At 44.6% G+C, this 18,202-nt stretch overlaps 1 protein-coding gene and 1 long non-coding RNA gene across 20 annotated transcripts in view; one reads left to right on the forward strand and one right to left on the reverse strand.

Moving 5' to 3' along the window:
- LOC138764168 (uncharacterized) overlaps positions 1–5,002 on the forward strand; it is a 56,680-nt gene extending 51,678 nt beyond the window's left edge. Inside the window, exons 4-5 of the long non-coding RNA XR_011358024.1 lie at positions 3,716–3,807; positions 4,639–5,002. This is a non-coding gene — a long non-coding RNA (uncharacterized lncRNA). The remainder of the gene's footprint in view (positions 1–3,715; positions 3,808–4,638) is intronic.
- The window catches only part of cacna2d3a (calcium channel, voltage-dependent, alpha 2/delta subunit 3a), a 732,424-nt gene that overhangs the window by 639,103 nt on the left and 75,119 nt on the right, over positions 1–18,202 (reverse strand). Inside the window, exon 1 of one of the 19 annotated variants that reach the window (XM_069939682.1) lies at positions 6,427–8,219. The exons of the other annotated variants lie outside the window; for them this stretch is intronic. The gene's annotated coding sequence lies outside the window, so the exon portion shown is untranslated. Of the gene's footprint in view, positions 1–6,426; positions 8,220–18,202 lie in introns of those variants that run through there. 19 annotated transcript variants of the gene reach the window in all.

The following is an 18,202-nucleotide window of genomic DNA, read 5'->3' on the forward strand; positions in this document are numbered from 1 at the left end:
TGTTCTTTTATGAGTTCAACATCTTACAGTGAATTTCCATTGGAAAATGCCAATTCTCAGTATTTTACAAAGTCCTTGTATCGCGCTGGTGGTTTGATGGTTTTCATGCATGTTGCAACTGGTCGTGATGGTGTTGATGCTCGCAGGTCCCTTGTTGCAACCTGTGGTGGTTGTTGAATATGTTGCTGGGGCCGACATGGTTGCTGATCACATGTTGAGTTGTGATGACAATGTGCATATTGACTCTGTGTGGTGGCATTTGAGGGGACTCTTCCTGATGTTGTGCCAGATGTTGCTGGTGTTGCCTATATTGCACCTGATGTCATTGGAGCTGCCTGTGTACATCTCCATCAATGTGGCTATCTGTTCTGTCCAGGTCCTTAGAGGCTGCTTCATATGTCGATCTGATGTGCTTTTGATTTTGGCGATACAGTTGCCCGTTGACTTTTACCAAATACAAGCAAGGTGACTCTTTTTTCATACATACCCCAAGCTGCCACGTAGGATATCCTTTACCATGAATTTTGAAGACTTGCACTCTGACAGCGTCCCCCACTTTCAGTTCTCATAGTTGTTTTTTTGACCTGTCATACTGTGATTTTATCTTTCTATTTTTCTCTCTCTTCTTCCTCTACACTCCCTTCACAACATTTGGCTTCAGGAGTTGTTTTGCTGTTGGTAATGTTGTCCGTGTTCAGCGTGACATTAATCTCTCCACTGGATGCTGTGCATTCCTTCTCTAGGAATATTTCACCATTTGAGGATCGCGTTGTGCACATCTGTTCCTGACTGACCACATTTCTTCATGATTGTTTTGGCAGTCTTCATAGCTGACTCTGCTTTGCCATTGGATTGCGGATGATGTTATTTCCCACTCATCCATAAAGCACTGAAATTCATCACCAGTGAACTGTGTCCATTATCACTCACCAATTCATCCAGGACACCCAATCACGTCTCCGCTTGTAATTAACGGCATCTCTTCTAATTGCCAGAAGTCTGTGTAGTATTCAGTATGAATAGCTCACGTCCTACTTTCACCCATAGTTGTGAGAGTCTGGATGGGATCCTTTGCTTGATGGGCTTGAAACTCATTATAAGCACTACACTGCCTGGTGTTATTTCTTATCTCATGACTCGTGTTGGGCCAGAATAATGACATTTCTAGCCTTTCTCAGACTTGACTCAATTCCTTAGTGGCTTCCACCATCTCTCTTCTCACCTGCTTAAGGACTATAACTCTCACACCCTTGTAGAGTATGCCATTGTGGGATGTAATCTCATCCCTGTACGTCAAATATTCACTTATGGTGTCTGGTGTGTTGTTGACTGTATCTGGCCAATCACATCTTTGAGAACTTGTTGTGTTTCCTCAAATTACATTGCTTTCATTTGCTGGTCTCTTATCAGTCAGCTTGAGCATCGAAACTAGGTTTATTTCTTTGATTTTTCTCATAGTTTTTTCTGTGCTGATTCATGGCAAAGATTTCATAATCTGTGCCATCTTCTGCTTTCTTCAGTGGTAGAGCTGACCTCAATAACACGTACATGAGCTTTCCTTGTTTGTACTTCTGTAACTTTAGCGACTTCCTTTGCTGGAGTTTGGGTGCTGCTAGTTGAGGTTTCATGAAGATGGTTTGTAGGAGGCTGTGGTCTGTTTCCACAGTGATCTTCTCTTTGCCAAACAAGTACTGGTTGAAGTGTTCACATGCAAAAACAATTGCCTGACATTCCTTTTCTATCTGGGCATAGTTTCTCTCTGTGTCTGTTAATGCCCTTGATGCAAGTGCAACTGTTTGAAGTATTGCATAAGAGTTGCTCTTAGACCTGTTTTACTGGCATTGCACTGGAGTGTCACTTCATTGAGTACATCAGAGTACTTCAGCACTGGTGCTGTGGTCACCAGACACTTGATGCAGTTGAGGTCTGATTCTTGTTCTGTGCCCCAAAACCATGTCACGTCTTTCTCCGTCAGCTTTCTCGATGGTTTACCCTCTGGCGACAGGTTGGGCTAGAACTTCGCAAGATAATTCACCAAGCCTATGAAGTGCTGAACGGCCCTGGCATCTGAGGGTCATTTCATCTCCAGAACAGCTCACACCTTTTCAGGATCTGGAAAAAAAATGCTTCAGCAGTAGGTACATGGTCTATATACTTCACTTCAGTCTTCTTGAGCTGTATCTTGTTCTTGTTCAACTTCAGATTCACCGGATGTGCTCTCTCTAGCAGTCTGATTAGATTCTTGTCATGATCAGCAATGTCTTTATCCATATGTAGATCTCCACATCCACACACCAAGAGATCATCAACTATAGCCTCAACACCTGGCAAGTCCTGGACTACTTCATGCTGTCTCCGTTGATACTCCTCAGGAGCAGTGGAGATGCTAAATGGCATGCACAACCATATGGAGTGTCCAAATGGTGTCCAGAAAGTCATCAAGTAGCTACTGCTCTCATCCAACTTTATTTGCCAGTCTCTGTCCTTAACATCAAGGATCATGAACACTGCTTTAGTGAGCTGGGGTAGAATTTCTTCCATAGTTGGCGTTGGGTCGTGAGATTTTCTGAGTGCCTGATTGAGGTCTTTAGGATCTAGGCATACCCTAAACTTTCCAGATTTACTCACAGCAACCATACTACTGAACCATTTAGTAGTAGTGACCTTCTATATCATTCCCTTGTCTTCTTGTCCTTTGATTTTCTCTTTCAGCTTGGTCTTGAGATTTGCTGGCATTCTTTGACATAGGTGCTGGACAGGCTTGACACTCTCATCAACCTCCAAATGATAATCATCAGGGAGACCCCAAGTCTGGTGAATACATCCTTGTAATCTCAGAAGATTTCATCTCTAGCGAGCAGAATTTTCTGCACCGCTGTTACATTGACCTGTTGTGGTAAATTGCATGTGGCTAGTCCAAGACATTCACTTGCTTGTGCAGATAGCAAAGTCACCATGCACTTCACTGCTTTTTCTTCTTAGACAGACACTTTTTGGCCAAATTATTGTTCTTTCTACATTTTGCACACTGTTTACTCCATGCTGGGCAGGCTTCTCTCTCTTTCTGATGACAGCCACCATAGAATTGACATTCTGACCTCTGTCTTTTGTCTCCTTTCTGTGATAACCTGGCTTTGCTCTGCTGTTTCCCACTATACTTTGTGGTCGTCTTCTGTTTTCCACAATTATTCACTGCATGAACTTGTTCACTGAGCCCTCTATGCTCTTAAGGTGCTCTTTCGTGACTCCTGCACTCCTGCGCACGTCAATTGCTTTCTGCAGCGTAAGTTTATCCTCCCTCAACAAGTGGGCTCTCACAGATGGATCTTCTGTGCCTCGCACATTCCTGTCTCTCATTAAATCTTCTTCCAGCATTCCAAACTCACACGACTCGGCCAGTTTCCTCGGCATTGACACACACTGATCTTGGTTTTCATTTTCATGCTGGTCCCGAGTGTTGAATGCCTACCACTCATATATGACATTCGTAGCAGGACAAAACTTTCCTTTATGTTTCTGTACTTTTCCTTTGTTCTTCACTTGTTATGTGTAGCATAGTGTAAACTCAGTAGCACTCTTTCCCCATGAGAGTTAACAAAGTAGTTACTCTAATGTTAATTGAGTTTCTTGTCTAGCTCTGTTGCTATTTCATAGTTCTCATACTGGGATTGGAAAATGTTCCAATTTCCTCTCAAATCCCCTTTCATTTCCATAGGTGTTGGAACTGGAAAATGTGCAGATGCTTGGCTTGTCTATCAGTATTCCCTTCTCTACGGATATCTGCAACTATTGTCCGCATGAGCGCAGGTAGGCCTTAGCAGGTCACTTTTGTCATCAAAATACACAATTTCAAACTTACAAAACTCTGTCCTTCCCCTGAACAATTGTTCCACATGTCCTCACCTCGAGCACTGGCTGTCTTCCAGTCCTGATACAATTTCAAAACATGAAATCCACTCTTTTGCTCAGCTTTCACGCCTGACACCATGTTTCATGTGGTGAAACCATGACAAGTCTTTTGTTGCATCTCATTACAGCATCTGTATGGCAGTCTAATCCTAATTATTTTGCATTGCTTTAATGTTTTAGGTACTTCAATCTTTAAGATAATTTAATAATTCTGAATGTTTAACATTATTTTTAGGTTTTGCAGATAATAACAATGTCAGGGCAGTTTATTGAGGGAAGATTTGGTGGGAGGGGAGAGGCCTCCTTAAAGCACTGCTGGGGCACGAGCTGCCATCCAGGCTCTCAGTGAAGTCCTGAATGGTTTGGGTCAGCAAGGTCAGCCCTCGGCGTCATGTCAAAATGAGCACAACTTTGAAGGGAATGTGGATGATGATTCTAGATGGGAGTCAACAGGATCGGGCTAATGTTTTCTACATCAGCTGAAGAAAATTAATTGGCCGCATTTCATTTATTCTTGCTACAGTGAACACAATTATATTTACTGAAGTGTTATATGCAATGAAGGTGCTCCTGACAACAGTGGGAAGTGAGGAATTATAATGTGTAACCTGGAGAAATATATTGGTGATTAGGAGTAGAATCACTTTGTCTTGATTAGAAACTGCAAATTTGAAAATTCCTCACTCTCTCTCTCTCTCTCTCTCTCTCTCTCCCTCTCGCTTGCTCAAGAAGTCCTTATTTCCCAAGCAGTCAAAGCCTCCCCCTCAGCTCTGCTGGGGAACAAGGCTGTTGGTGCTCTTCGGGAACTTCCTACTGATGACCTTCCTTGTCGACCTACTCCTCCTGATCTGCCATTATGCAAACTGTGCTTCAAAGGCTGGTTGCTAATATTGATGTTAGAAGGTAGCCACTGATCCATGGACCTGTCCCCCGGGTGAGGATGAAGGTCTCAAACACATGCCATTAATCATGAAGAATATCATCCAATTGTCAATAATAGTCTACAGTGTGGAAACCCTTGGTTATTGTGGAACAGGCTCAAATAATTAAAGGAGCCCCTTTTTGTCAATGACAACTGCTAGTGCCAACTGCTTCCCAAATAAATCAAAACAGCTGAATGAATTTTGATCCACAACTCATATGGCAATCGTAACTGTCACAAATCAATCCAATTTCTTGGCAAAAACATAATCAGAAATCTATACTGGTTTGTCACCTGGGTAAGAAATGAATTTCAGGTGACGATTGTGCCAAGAATTAAATTTGTCATGTTAGTTACATTTGGCGCTTTGATTGGGAGTGTGGATTGATTGAAGCTTCTGAGTTGGCATAAAAAATTGGCCAAATTACACAGAATTATGTAAAATACAACACACTAAAAGGCTGTTTCACGGGATTATTACTGCTCCGGAAGAGGTGAGTCAACCCACTGAGTCCACGCTCTCTCCTTGACCAGCAATCTATCAGTCCCATTCCCCTCCTCTTTCCACACATCCCTGCCAATTATTCCCTTCAAATGCCTGTCCAATTTTGTTTTGGAGGCACTTGGTTCAAACTGTTTGTGCTGGGCTAACCACACACTATTGTAGTCTCGCCCTTTATCCCTTCTCATTCTAATATTTACATGAGCTTCCCTCAAATTAAAGGATTCACTTCATTCACTCCTGAGCTAGCATATTCCATATTCTCACTACTCTGGGGTTGAATTGTGATCCATATTCAAATTCATGTATGTATTTTAAGTATGCTTCAAGCCTTAAAGGGGCTCTATCACTCAACCTTAAAGGGGCTCTATCACTGCTAGAAGTATGCGATGCAATGATAGTTGCCAGGGAAGCACAACGATGGATAGATGTGAAGCAGCATTAGATTGTGGGGAGGGTAGGAGCCAAGTTGGGGATCAGAGCGCCAGAGGGGCCTGCAGCTCTGAAGTGAATTGCAACTGGCAGGTGGTGATTGCTGATAAAACCTCCAGTTGCCAAGGACCTGGCAGCAGTGCGGGAAGAAGTTCCATGATATTATTTTGTCAAGGTGAGTCTCATTGTCCTGCTCACGCTGACTGACAAATAATGGCTTCTCACACAGATATTTCAGCAGTACTCACACAGGCAAACAACATCAGACACAAACAAACAGAGCAAGACCATTAACAATCACTCTGGACACAGCAGGAAGGGAGGACAGTAGAGGAGCTGCTCGCCTGTGCTCCTCCCTTGCCCGTTTCCCCACCATTCTTCCCCTTCCAAACCCCCCTCCCCCTGCCACGCACCCACCCACCTTCCTGCTGTTCACTCACACCTTGACGAAGGAATCAGACCCAAAACATTGGTTACCCTGTACTTCCTATAGATGCTGCATGACCTGCTGAGTTTCTCCACTTGTGTATTGAAGCCAGTTTTGGAAACCTCTGCTAAAACACCATGGACCCCATGGCCCTTAATCTTCTGGTCCAGACTAAATTGTGAGACATTGAACATCACTTTCTGAAAGTTCATGTGAACCACATCTATTGCCCACCTTGATCAATTTTCTAAGTTGCCTCCTCAAACAACCTCAAATGATCTTTGAGAGATAGGATTTCCCCTACACAAACCATGTTGACTCCAGCGGGTGCTATTCTCCATCGAGCCACTGTTCCAGAACCGCTGCTACCATAGCTGAGGCATCCACGGAGAGCACCGTGTGCACCTCCAGCCGCGGGTACAACAGTAGCGTGGGGCTGGCTATAGCCTCTTCTGTTGTGATGAAAGCCCTGTCCACCTCCTCTGACCACGATAAAGTCTTTTCTTTGGTGGCCATGAGCGAAAACAATGGGTGCATGGTGCGCGCGGCTCTGGGGATGAAGAAATGATAAAAGTTCACCATCCCCACGAACTCTTGGAGGCCTTTCAGGGTGGAGGGTTTGGGGAATCATTGAACAGTCGCTCCCTTCTCCGGTGCTGGCGCAGCCCCAGCTGCCAAAATGATGTTCCCCAGGAACTGGAGGGATTCCTTGCCAAACTGGCATTTGGCCACGTTGACTGTGAGGCCAAAGTCTGCCAGCCAAAAGAGGTGATAATGGCCGCCTTACCCATATCATCTGGATGCACCGGAATCTGATGGTATCCCCGCATGAAGTCTACTTTGGAGAAGTCCCGTGTGCCATGGAGGTTGGCGGAGAAGTCCTGTATGTGGGGCACCGGATACCTGTCAGGGGTGGTTGGGTCATTTAACCGACGGTAGTCTCCATACAGTCTCCAGCCTCTGGACAATTTCGGGATCATATGGAATGGCGATGCCCAGGTGCTGTCTAAGCACCGGATGATTCCCAGTTTCTGGAGCCTGGAGAACACCTCCTTTGCCTGCTGGAGCTTCTCGAGCGGCAGCCATCTGGGTCTAGCATGCAGTGGAGTGCCCTGTGTGGTGATGTTGTGGAAGACCCCATGCTGGGGCAGAGTGGCGTTGAACCATGGCTCTAAGATGGCGTGGAATTCATGGAGGATCTCATCAAACTTGTCCCTGGTGGCGGCTATGATGGTGATTTTGGACGTGCGGGCTTCTGCTGTGTCCACTGTGGTGGAGTGGAATGTTTGGGCATTAACCAGCCTTTTGCCCTTCATATCAACCAGTAAGCCATGAGCTCTGAGGAAGTCGGCCCCTAACAGCGCGGTGCCCACGGAGGCTAGGATGAACCTCCAGTGGAATTTCTCCTTCTCGATCTGGATCTGTGCCTGGCGGGTGCCGTAGGTCCTGATGATGAAGCCGTTGGCCGTCTGCAGGGTTGGACCTCGAGATCGGGTGAAAGTCTCTAATGCTGTGTTGGGGGAGGGGGGAGGATGCTGAGCTCAGCCACTGTGTCCACCAGGAATTGGCGGCCAGCGGATCTGTCTGTCACATGAAGGAGGCTGTTTGTGTAGCCAGCCGTCGCAGCCATCAACTACGGCTGGCCTGGTCATTTCCCTGAAACCCGCAGGGCTGGTGGCACTTACGGGCTTGCGCTCCCCAGTGCTGGTGGTAGAAACACCAGGTCGACTGGCCCTCCTCCGGATTGGTCTTGGGAGCAACTTGCCGTTAGCTGGCTCTTGTTTGTGCCACCTGGTTGAGGGCTGCTTCATTCTCCCTCTTCATGTGCCAGAGGGCATCCACATAGGCTACTGCTCTCCTCAGGTTTGTGAAATCTTCATCTGTGAGGAGCAGCTGGATGTCCTCCATCATCTGTTCCAGGAATATCTGGCAGAAGAGAAAACAAGGCTTGTGGTCTTCTGCCATGGCCAGCATTTCGTCCATCAGGGCCGATGGACTACGGTCACCAAGTCCATCTAGGTGAAGGAGCCTGGAAGCTCATTGCTGGGGAGTTAGCCGAAGGTTCCAAGCAGCAGGTCTTTGAGGGGGATGTACTTGCCTGTAGCCGGTGGTGGGGGGGGGGGGGGGGGGTGGGGGTTGGTAGATGATGTCATCCATCCTCACTGCCGTATCTTGGTCCAGAGCCCTCACAACATGAAAGAACATCATGGCGTCTGAGGAGATGTTGCGGAGTTGAAATTGTGCTTCTGCCTGCCCGAACCACGATCTCGGTCTGTGGGTCCTAAAAGGGGGAAGCTTGAAGGAGACAATGTTAACCTCTGCTGAATGCATGGTGTTTTGAGTCCAGAAAAATGTCTGGGTTCATCGGGGTCACCACTGTGGCGGTGTGAGCAGTGGAAGAAACACAGCCACCACGTTGTGGGTCGTGAAGGACTGTCTTTATTCAAATTCAGCCTGCCCCTTTAAGGGCAGCATAAGCTCAGTCACCTGGTGCATTGTGACATCATAATCTCTGCCCAGGGTGTGGGCTGGAAGTGATGCTGGAGTCAGAGAGAAACCTCTGATGATGCCATTTCCCCATGGATGCTCCGCCACGTGGCAATACAAGCGGGGCCGGTTCACCATGAGGATCTGCGCCACCACAACATATAATTTTAGGGATAAATATCATTTTTTTGTAAAAGTATGGAGCCCATATTTAAAAACTCTAGGAATGAAAATTTAATCTCCTGCTCTGCTCCGGGGGTTATCTCGGATTCTGGAGCGAAGTTGATTATTTGTTGTTTTTAGTGATAATCTCCTTTATTCTTTCTTTGTAGGTGGGTAGGGAAGGAGGGAGGGTGTTAGTGGGAAGGATGAGGGGATTTTATTTTATTCAATTATATAATGTTTGTATCAATATGTTATAATTAATATTTTGTGATTTAAAATTATAAATAAAATATGGAAAAAAAGTTCATTGCAATTGCTTGAAAACTGAATTTTCTATTTTTTAAGTGAACTTCAACTCCTGCATTCACCTCTCTCCCAAATCAACCTTGGGTCTTAGCCTCCCCAACTCTTTTTTGTCCCTTTTCCCTCAACCAGGTCCCAGTCCTCCAACCATTTTTTACCCTCTTCCCATTCCTGCTTCCTTTCACCTCTACCCACAATTTTTACCCACCAGATTCCCTCGGCCTTCTTGTTCTATCTGGTCTCATCTCTCCTCCTCTTCCCTGATGGTTCTCAATACCACTTTTACATCAAATTCCAGTACTGGTAGACTTTGTTTTGACTTATCAGGAATGATAGACTCGGGAGAGCAGTGAGTGGAGAGAACCAGCCTAGTTGTGAGTTGTTTTGAAAAGAGCGTGGAGCGGGGACTTGGGCCATTGCGATCTCAGAGGAGGAATGAAGGACTCGGGAGAGCTGTGAATGGAGGGAACTAACCTAGGTGAGTGAGTTGTTTTGAAAAAAGCATGGAAGACAACTGAATGGTAAAACAGAGTGTTGATTTGTGGGAATGAGTACTTGAGATAAATGGCAGGGACAAATAAAAGGAGGGGAAGCTGAAGAGGAGGGGCCAGTATGTGAGTGGCCCAGTGTAGGAATAGAGCTTTGAGGCTTTGGCTCAAGGGCCTTCAGCAAGCAGAGGCTGAAGATGAGTTTATTTCCAGTGAGATAAGACCAAGTAAGATCCTTAATTAAATTAGGAGTAGGTAATGGAGTCAGCTAGGGCAGTGGATTTCGCGGATTGTGGGATGTGGGAAATCTGGGTCAGCACAATTGTCCCTGATGACTACACTTGCAAACGGTGCATCCAGCTACAGCTCCTGACAAACTGAGGAAACTGTAGCTGGAGTTGGATGAAATCCAGGTCATTCGAGAGACAGAGGGGGTGATAGAAAGAAGCTTCAGGGAGGCAAACACCCCAAAAGTCAGGAGGCAGGTAAATAAGTAACTGTCAGGAGAGGGAAGGGGAATAGATAGAGAATAAAGTACACCTGTGGCTGTTCCCATCAACAATAAGTATAGAGTTTTGGCTACTATCAGTGGAGATGACTTACCAGGGACAAATTGTACTGGTCATGTCTCTGGCACCAAAACTGGACACCCAGCTCAGAAAGGAAGGAGGGAAAAGAGGAGAGCAGTAATGATAGGGGATTCGATAGTTAATGGAACAGATTGAAGGTTCTGTGGGAGAGACTGAGAATGCCAGATGGTCTGTGGTCTCCCTGGTGCCAGGGTTTCGAATCAAGTTCTCAGTATTCTCAGGCAGGAGGGTGAGCAGCCAGATGTTGTGGTCCATGTAGGGACTAATGACATGGATAGGAAGGATGAGGAGGTCCTATAAAGAGAGTTTAGGGAGCTAGATACAAAACTGACCTCCAGGTTTGCAATCACAAGAGAGCTACCTGTGTCACGTGCTAGTGAGGCTAGAAACAGGATGTTAATGTGGCTAAATACGTGGATAAAGAGATGGTGCTGGAGGGAGGGCTTCATGTTTCTGGACAATTGGGCTCTGTTCCAGGGAAGGTTGGACCTGTTCTGATGGGACAGTTTGCACCTGAACTGGAGGGGGACTAACATCCTTGCAGGCAGGTTTGCTAGTGCTGCTCCAGGGAGTTTAAACTAGATTGGCAGGGGGAGGGAAACCAGAGTTTTAGAGCAGAAAGTGAGGTTGAAGAGGATAAAGGTCATGTGAAGACTGAATATACAGTCAGAAATCAAAGGTTTGTACGTGATAGAAATGTTCTGAACTGTATTTGTTTCAGTGCAAGGAGTATTGTCGGAAAGACAGATGAGCTTAGGGTGAAGATTGGCATGTGGAATTACGACATCCATGAGACTTGGTTGCAGGAGGGGCAGGACTGCAGCTCAATGTTCCGAGGTTTCATTGCTTCAGATGTGATAGAGGGGGTGAGATAAAAGGGAGAAGAGTGTCATTGCTAGTCAGGGAAAATATCACAGCTGAGCTTAGACAGGATAGCTCAGAGGGTTCATCTACAAAGACCATATGGGTGGAGTTGAGAAATGGGAAAGATGTGACCACACTGATAGGGTTGTATTATAGACCACCCATCCAAAAGCCAGAGAGAATTGAGGAGAAAATCTGTAGAGAGATAGCAGACCGATGTAAGAAACAGAAAGTTGTGATAGTAAGAGATTTTAACTTTCTGAATATTGACTGGGACTCCCATACTGTAAAAGGGCTGGATGGCTTGGAGTTTGTCAAATGTGTTCAGGAAAGTTTTCAAAATCAATATATAGAGGTACCAACGAGAAAGGATGCAATACTTGATCTTCTATAAGGGAACCAGACAGGTTAGGTGACAGACGTATGTATAGGTAAACATTTTGGGTCCAGTTTCAAGTTAATTATGGATAAGGATAGGTCTGGCCCTTGAGTTGAGGTTCTAAATTTAAGGAAGGCCAATTTGGTGGAAATGAGAAAGGATCTAGGAAGAATAGATTGGGATAAGTTGTTTTCTGGCAAGGATGTGTTCAGTCAGTGGAAGACTTTCAAAGGCAACCTTTTGAGAGTGTATGTTCCTCTCAGGATTAAAGGCAAAAGGAACCTTGGTTTCAAAGGGATATTGGCAATCTGGTTAAGAAGAAGAGAAAAGTGTACAGCAAGTACAGGCAACAAGGAGCAAATGAAGTACTAGAAGAATGTAAAAAATGTAAGAAAATACTTAAGGAAATCAGAAAGGCAAAAAGACATGAGGTTGCTTTGTCAGATAATGAGAAGGTAAATTCGAAGGGATTCTACAAGTATGTAAAGACTAAAAGGAGAGTAAGGAACAAAAATGGTCCCCTAGAAGATCAGACTAGTCATCAATGTGCTGAGCCTCACGAGATGGGGGACTCTTAAATAGTTTTTTTTTGCATCAGTATTTACTCAGGAAATTTGCATGATATACAAGGAAGGAAAACAAGCAGTAGTGGCATGGAACAGATAGAGATTAGAGAGGAGGACATGGTTTCTGCCTTACAGAGAATAAAGTGAGATAAACCCCCAGGCCTGACATGATATTCCCTTGAGGGAGACTCACGTAGAAATTGCAGGGGCCCTGGCAGAAATATTTAAAATGTCCTTAACCACAGGTGAGGTGATAGATCATTGGAGGGTAGCTCATGTTGTTCCTTTGTTAAAAAAAAGGCTCCAAAAGTAAACCAGGAAAATACAGGCCAGTGAGTCTAACATCAGTAGTAGGTAAATTATTGGAGGGTGATCTGAGAAATGGGATTTACAAGTATTTGGGCAGCCAAGGGATGATTAAGGATAGTCAGCATGGCTTTGTGTGTGGTAGGTTGTGTTTAACAAATCTTATAGAGTTTTTCGAGGAGGTTATCAAGAAAGTAGATGAAGGAAAGGCTGTGGATGTTGGACAAGGTTTCACATGGGAGGTTAGTTCAGAAGGTTCAGACACTAGGTATCTGTGGAGAGCTTGTAAACTGGATTTGAAATTGGCTGAATGGGAGAAGACAGAGAGTGGTAGTGAATGATTGCTTCTCAGACAGGAGGCCTGTGATCAGTGGTGTTCCTAAGGGATCAATGCTGGAATCATTGTTGTTTGCTGTCTATATCAATGATCTGGATGATAATATGGTAAATCAGCAGTTCGCTGATGACATTAAGATTGGAGGTGAAATGGACAGCGAGGAAGGCTTTCAAAGCTTCAAAAGGATCTGGACCAACTAGAAAAATGTGCCAGAAAATAGCAGATGGAATTTAATGCAGACAAGTGTGAGGTATTGCATTTTTGAAGGACAAGCTAAGGTAGGACATATACATTAAATAGTAGGGCACTGAGCAGTGCAGAGGAACAATGAGATCTGGGAATTCAGATACATAATTCCTGAAAGTGGTGTCACAAGTAGACAGGGTTGTAAAGAAGGCTTTTTAGCATCTTGGCCTTTACAAATCAAAGTATTGAGTACAGGAGTTGGGATGTTATGGTGAGGTTGTAGAAGATTTTAGTGAGGTCAAATTTGGAGTATTGTGTACATTTCTGGTTACCAAACTACAGGAAGGATATCAGTAAGATTGAAAGAGTGCAAAGAAGATTTACCAAGATCTTCAGGAGTTGAGTTACCGGGAAAGATTAAACAGGTTAGGATTTAATTCCTTGGAGCATAAAAGAATGATGGAAAATTTGATAGAGGTTTACAAAATTATGATGGGTTTAGACAGAGTAAATGTGAATAGGCTCTTTTCACTAAGATTAGGAGAGATAAATACAAGAGGACATGGCTTTAGGATGAAAGGGGAAAAGGTTTAGGTGGAACATTAGAGGGAACTTCTTCACTCAGAGAGTGGTGGGAGTGTGGAGCAAGCTGCCCTCAGACATGGTAAATGTGGCTCTGTCTTAAGTTTTAAGAATAAATTGGATAGATACATGGATGGGAGAGATCTGGAGGGTTATGGAATAGGTGCAGGTCAGTAGGACTAGCGGAATGATGTTTTTTGGCACAGACTAAAAGGGATGAATGGCCTGTTTTCTATGCTGTAGTGTTCTATCACCCTCCACTGTCTCCACCTTCACCTTTCCCTGGCTCATATTATCAATCACCTGGAATCCCACTCAACCGGACCTCTTACTCTTCCCACCTGTCCATTATCCCTCAATCTTCCACAATTCACCAATCCCCAACTTACACCCATCTCAATACTCCCCATGCTCTCCTCCTTATTCCAGTTATTTCTCTTTTCCACAATTAGTTTCAACCCAAAACATTGGCTATTCCTTCCTCCTTTGCTCAATCTGCTTGACTCGCCGAGTTCTCCAGCAGTTTGTTTTTTTTTGCTGCAGATTCCAGCATCTGCTCTCCTTATGTCTCAAAGAAACCTTGTCTATTAAAGAATGATCACATTTGCCTAACATGAATGAAAGCTAACAACATAAAAATAGTCAAGTAGGTAAAACATTATAATAAAAATGCAAAAACATTATTTCCAAATCTATTTTCCATCTATCTGACAGATTCAATGAAAATAATACAGCTGTGTCTGAACAGCAATATCACCATCAGATCATATTAATGAGTGATTATTAAATTCTCCTCATCCATGATCAGGTGAGGTCACAATTTGCTATGGTAGTAAGATGTGACAGTACACTGAGGTGGAAGCCATCAGATGTTCCCAAAAGTAAAATACCCCGAAGAAAAAATTTGACCAGTGAAAATCATGAGATTTTGGCCAATAAATATATATGGAACTTCATCATTACAAGACAATAGCTAAACTCTCTAATTATGAACATTATTTCTCTACTTGAGAAGGGGACCTTTGATGTAAAAGCAATCATTTGTTTATCTGCATTCCCATGCAATGTGAGAGAACTACTCCAAAGCCTTAAGGTCCAGTACCATATCATAATGGCAATGACTTCATTGTATCATACCAAACAAGAACCCATTAAATTAGCATTAATAGTTTGACACTTGTTTTTATATGTACTTTAATGTTGTCTTGTTATTCCTCCCTTAAAATTCTCATCCTTTTTGTTAATTTTTCCTTCAGTTTACAGATTTTGTTAGAGTACATACATGCTATCACATACACCCTGAAATTCTTTTTCCTATGGGAGAGGTAGAATTACCACTTGTTGGCAGTGCAAAACGAGTGTACTCAACACACACATAAAGAAATGTAAACAAACTGACTGCACTACAGAAAGAAAGAAATTCAATACTGTGCAAAGAGTCCTTAAATGAGTCCCTGATTGAGTTTCTTGTTGAGGAGTCTGATGGTGGAAGGGTAGCAGGTGCTCCTGAACCTGGTGGTGCAAGTCTTATGGCACCTCTACCTCTTTACTGATACTAGCGAGAACAGAGCATGCCCTGGGTCATGTAGATCCAATGGCTGCATTTGCTATCGATGTTCTCAATGGTGGGGAGGGTTTTCCTGTGATGACCTGGGCTGTGTCCACTACCTTTTGCAGGGCCTTTTTCAGCACCAGTTTAAGCAAAGTTTAAATTTCTACTCATGCCAATCTACTTATCTGTTTCTTTGTCATTTAGCCTCAAGACAACTGCCTATTGGCTGTGACAGGTGACCATCTGTTTGAAGTTACTACCCAAGCATCCTTTATTTGATCAAAACTCAACATCCTTTTCTGTGCACCACTAAATCTTCATACATGTTCTGGATTTGCCCGCTGCATCATTTTCTACTGCTTCTAATTGGTTCTAGGTTTAACTAACAAAGTTCAAAAGCAGTTCAAAATAAGGTACATTCTCATAGGCAGCCAAATTCCTAAACCATAGACCCCTTTACACAATAGCAAAATTATGCTCAAACAGACTCCACTTATCTGGATGACGGCTCTTCCAACAGCACACAAAACACATCCAAGACAGGTCAATCAATCTGATCGGCACTCACTTCACTCTTCCCTCCGACATAAGATCACTGTGGCTCTTATGTTCCACCTATAAATTGTATTGAAGCAATGTGCCAACAACACCCCAGAGTCTGCGATGTTTACCAGCCAGAAGGACAACAGCAGTAGCACATGGGATAGCCACCATCAAAAAATATCTCATCAAGTCACAAAGGAATTAAACTCATATACATAATGCTACTTTCATCGACAGAGGTTCCTACCCATCAGGAAAGTGGATGAACTTACACATAAACATTTCAATGTTTTACCTTTTTAGCTATACTCAGGCATTAAACGGTAGCTCTTCCAGCAATGGCCAATTTAGGCTATAATACGGTAACATCTTGGCTCAGTAATATGATGATCAGCAGCCACATCATGAAGCTATTGCCTTGCATATATAATAATACATGGATCCTTGAATTAATAGTAAAACACGAAAATCTGTATACACTGTGGTTGATGTAAAAACACAGAGCTGGAGAAACTCAGCAGGTCAAGCAGGTAACAATACATAACTGACATTTCGGGCTTGAACCCTTCATCAAGGTATGGAAAAATGTTGGTAGGTGGTCGCACAGGCAGGAGGTGATAGGTGAAGAAGGGAGGGAGGGGACAGCAGCGATCAAAGGGAGGAGGCATGGCAAGGTGAATAGAGAGGGGAGGGATGAGAATTAGAAAGGGGAAGGGAAATGGGGTAGGGGAAAAGGAGAGCAGGTTAGCAGAAACCAGAAAAGTTGATGCTAATGCCATCTAGCTGGAGAATGCCCGGACTGAACATCAGGTGGTGTTCCTCCAATTTGTGGGTGGTCTTGGTGCAATAGTACATAAGGCCACGGACAGACATGCGAGCATGGTAGTGTGACACAGAACTGAAATGATTGGTTACAAGGAGATCTCTGTCACTTGGGTAGACAGAACGAAGGTGCTCAACGAAGAGATCTCCCAACCTGCCCCCAGTCTTTCTGATGAAGAGAAAGCAAAAAATGGAGCACCAGATGCAGTAAATCAGTCCTGCGGACACACAATTGAAGTGTTGCTCCACTTCAAAGGCCTGTTTGGGGCCCAGAGAATGGTGAGGGAGGAGGTGTGGGTGCAAGTGTGGCACCTCATGTGGTCACAGGGGAAGATGCCGGGGAGGTCCTCTGGTGGGGATGAATGATAAACAAGGGAGTCACAGAAGGAGTGGTCCCTACAGAAGGCAGAGAAAGTAGGAAAGAGAAAGATATGTCTGGTACTGGAATCCTGTTTAAGTGCAGGAAATTCTGGAGGATGAGGAGTTTGATGTGGAGGCTGGTGGGGTGGTAGGTGAGGATAAGGGGGATTCTATGTTTGTTGCATCTGGGGTCAGAGAGGGCCAGGGCAGATGAGCGGGAAATGGAGGAGATGCCGGTGAGGGCTGAGTCTATAATGATGGAGAGGAAGCCACATTTGTGAATGAAGGCAGACATTGAAGATCTGAACTGGAAGACCTCATCTTGGGAACAGATGTGGCGGAGTTGGAGAAATTGAGAGAAGGGAACAGAATCCTTGCAGTGGACAGGGTGTGAGGAGGTGAAGTCAAGGTAGTTGTGGGAGTTAGTGGGTCAGTAATATATGTCAGTGGAAAGCTTGTCTCCCGAAATGGAGACAGAGAGATCCAGGAAGGGGAGAGTGTTGTCAGAGATGCACCAGGTGAGTTTGAGTTTGGGGTGGAAATTGGCCACAAAGTGAATGAAGTTGACAAGCTCATTGCGGGTGCATGAGGTAGCCCCGATGTAGTCATCAATATACCGGAGGAAGAGTTGAGGGGTCAGCATAAATTGCTCTACAAATCCCACCAACAGGCTGGGACCCATGCAGGTACCCATGACTACTCTTTTTATTTGGAGGAAATGAGACAAGTTAAAGGAGAAGTTGTTTACAGTAAGGACAAGTTCTGCCAGGTGGAGGCGTGTGGTGGTAGAGGTTGACTGGGTGAGTCTCTGATCCAGAAAGAAGCAAGTGCTTTAAGATCTGTATGAGGGATAGAAGTATAAAGGGATTGGACATCCATCGTGAAGATGAAGCAGGGAATCCGAAGCCATTGAAGAGAGTGAGAACATGTGAGTTGTCATGGATATAGGTGGGGAGGGATTGAACCAGAGGAGATGGAGGTGACCAGAGGTGTTGAAGTTGGAGATGGTGTTGGAGACAGTGGCTTGATGAGCTGTGGTGGGGTCCGGTGGGAGGGGCAGATAGGATGAGATGTCTGAGAGCTGTCATCTGGCCTCAGCAAGGTCGAGGTCAGTGTGCTAGACCACAACAGCACCACCCTTACCTGCGGGTTTGATGGTGAGATTGGAATTGTTGTGGAGAGAGTGGAGGGAAGAGAGTTTGGAGAAAGTAAGAGTAGAATACAAGACGGGAGTGGTGATGTTGAGACGGTTGATGTCTTGGCGGCAGTTGGAAATAAAAAGGTCCAGAGTGGCCAGCTGGCCAGGACGAGGTGTCCAGATGGAGGAAGAAGGAAGAAGGCTTAAAGTAGAAGAAGGGGTCTTTGGTGGGATAAGGGGGTGGGTGGAGAGTGACAGTCATAGAAGTAAGCCTGGAGGTGATGGAAGAAGAGTTTGGCATCGTGGCGTGCGCGTAACTAATTAAGGTGTGAGTGGAGGGGA

Source organism: Narcine bancroftii, chromosome 5, assembly GCF_036971445.1.
Source record: "Narcine bancroftii isolate sNarBan1 chromosome 5, sNarBan1.hap1, whole genome shotgun sequence".
Classification (NCBI taxonomy): Eukaryota; Metazoa; Chordata; class Chondrichthyes; order Torpediniformes; family Narcinidae; genus Narcine; species Narcine bancroftii.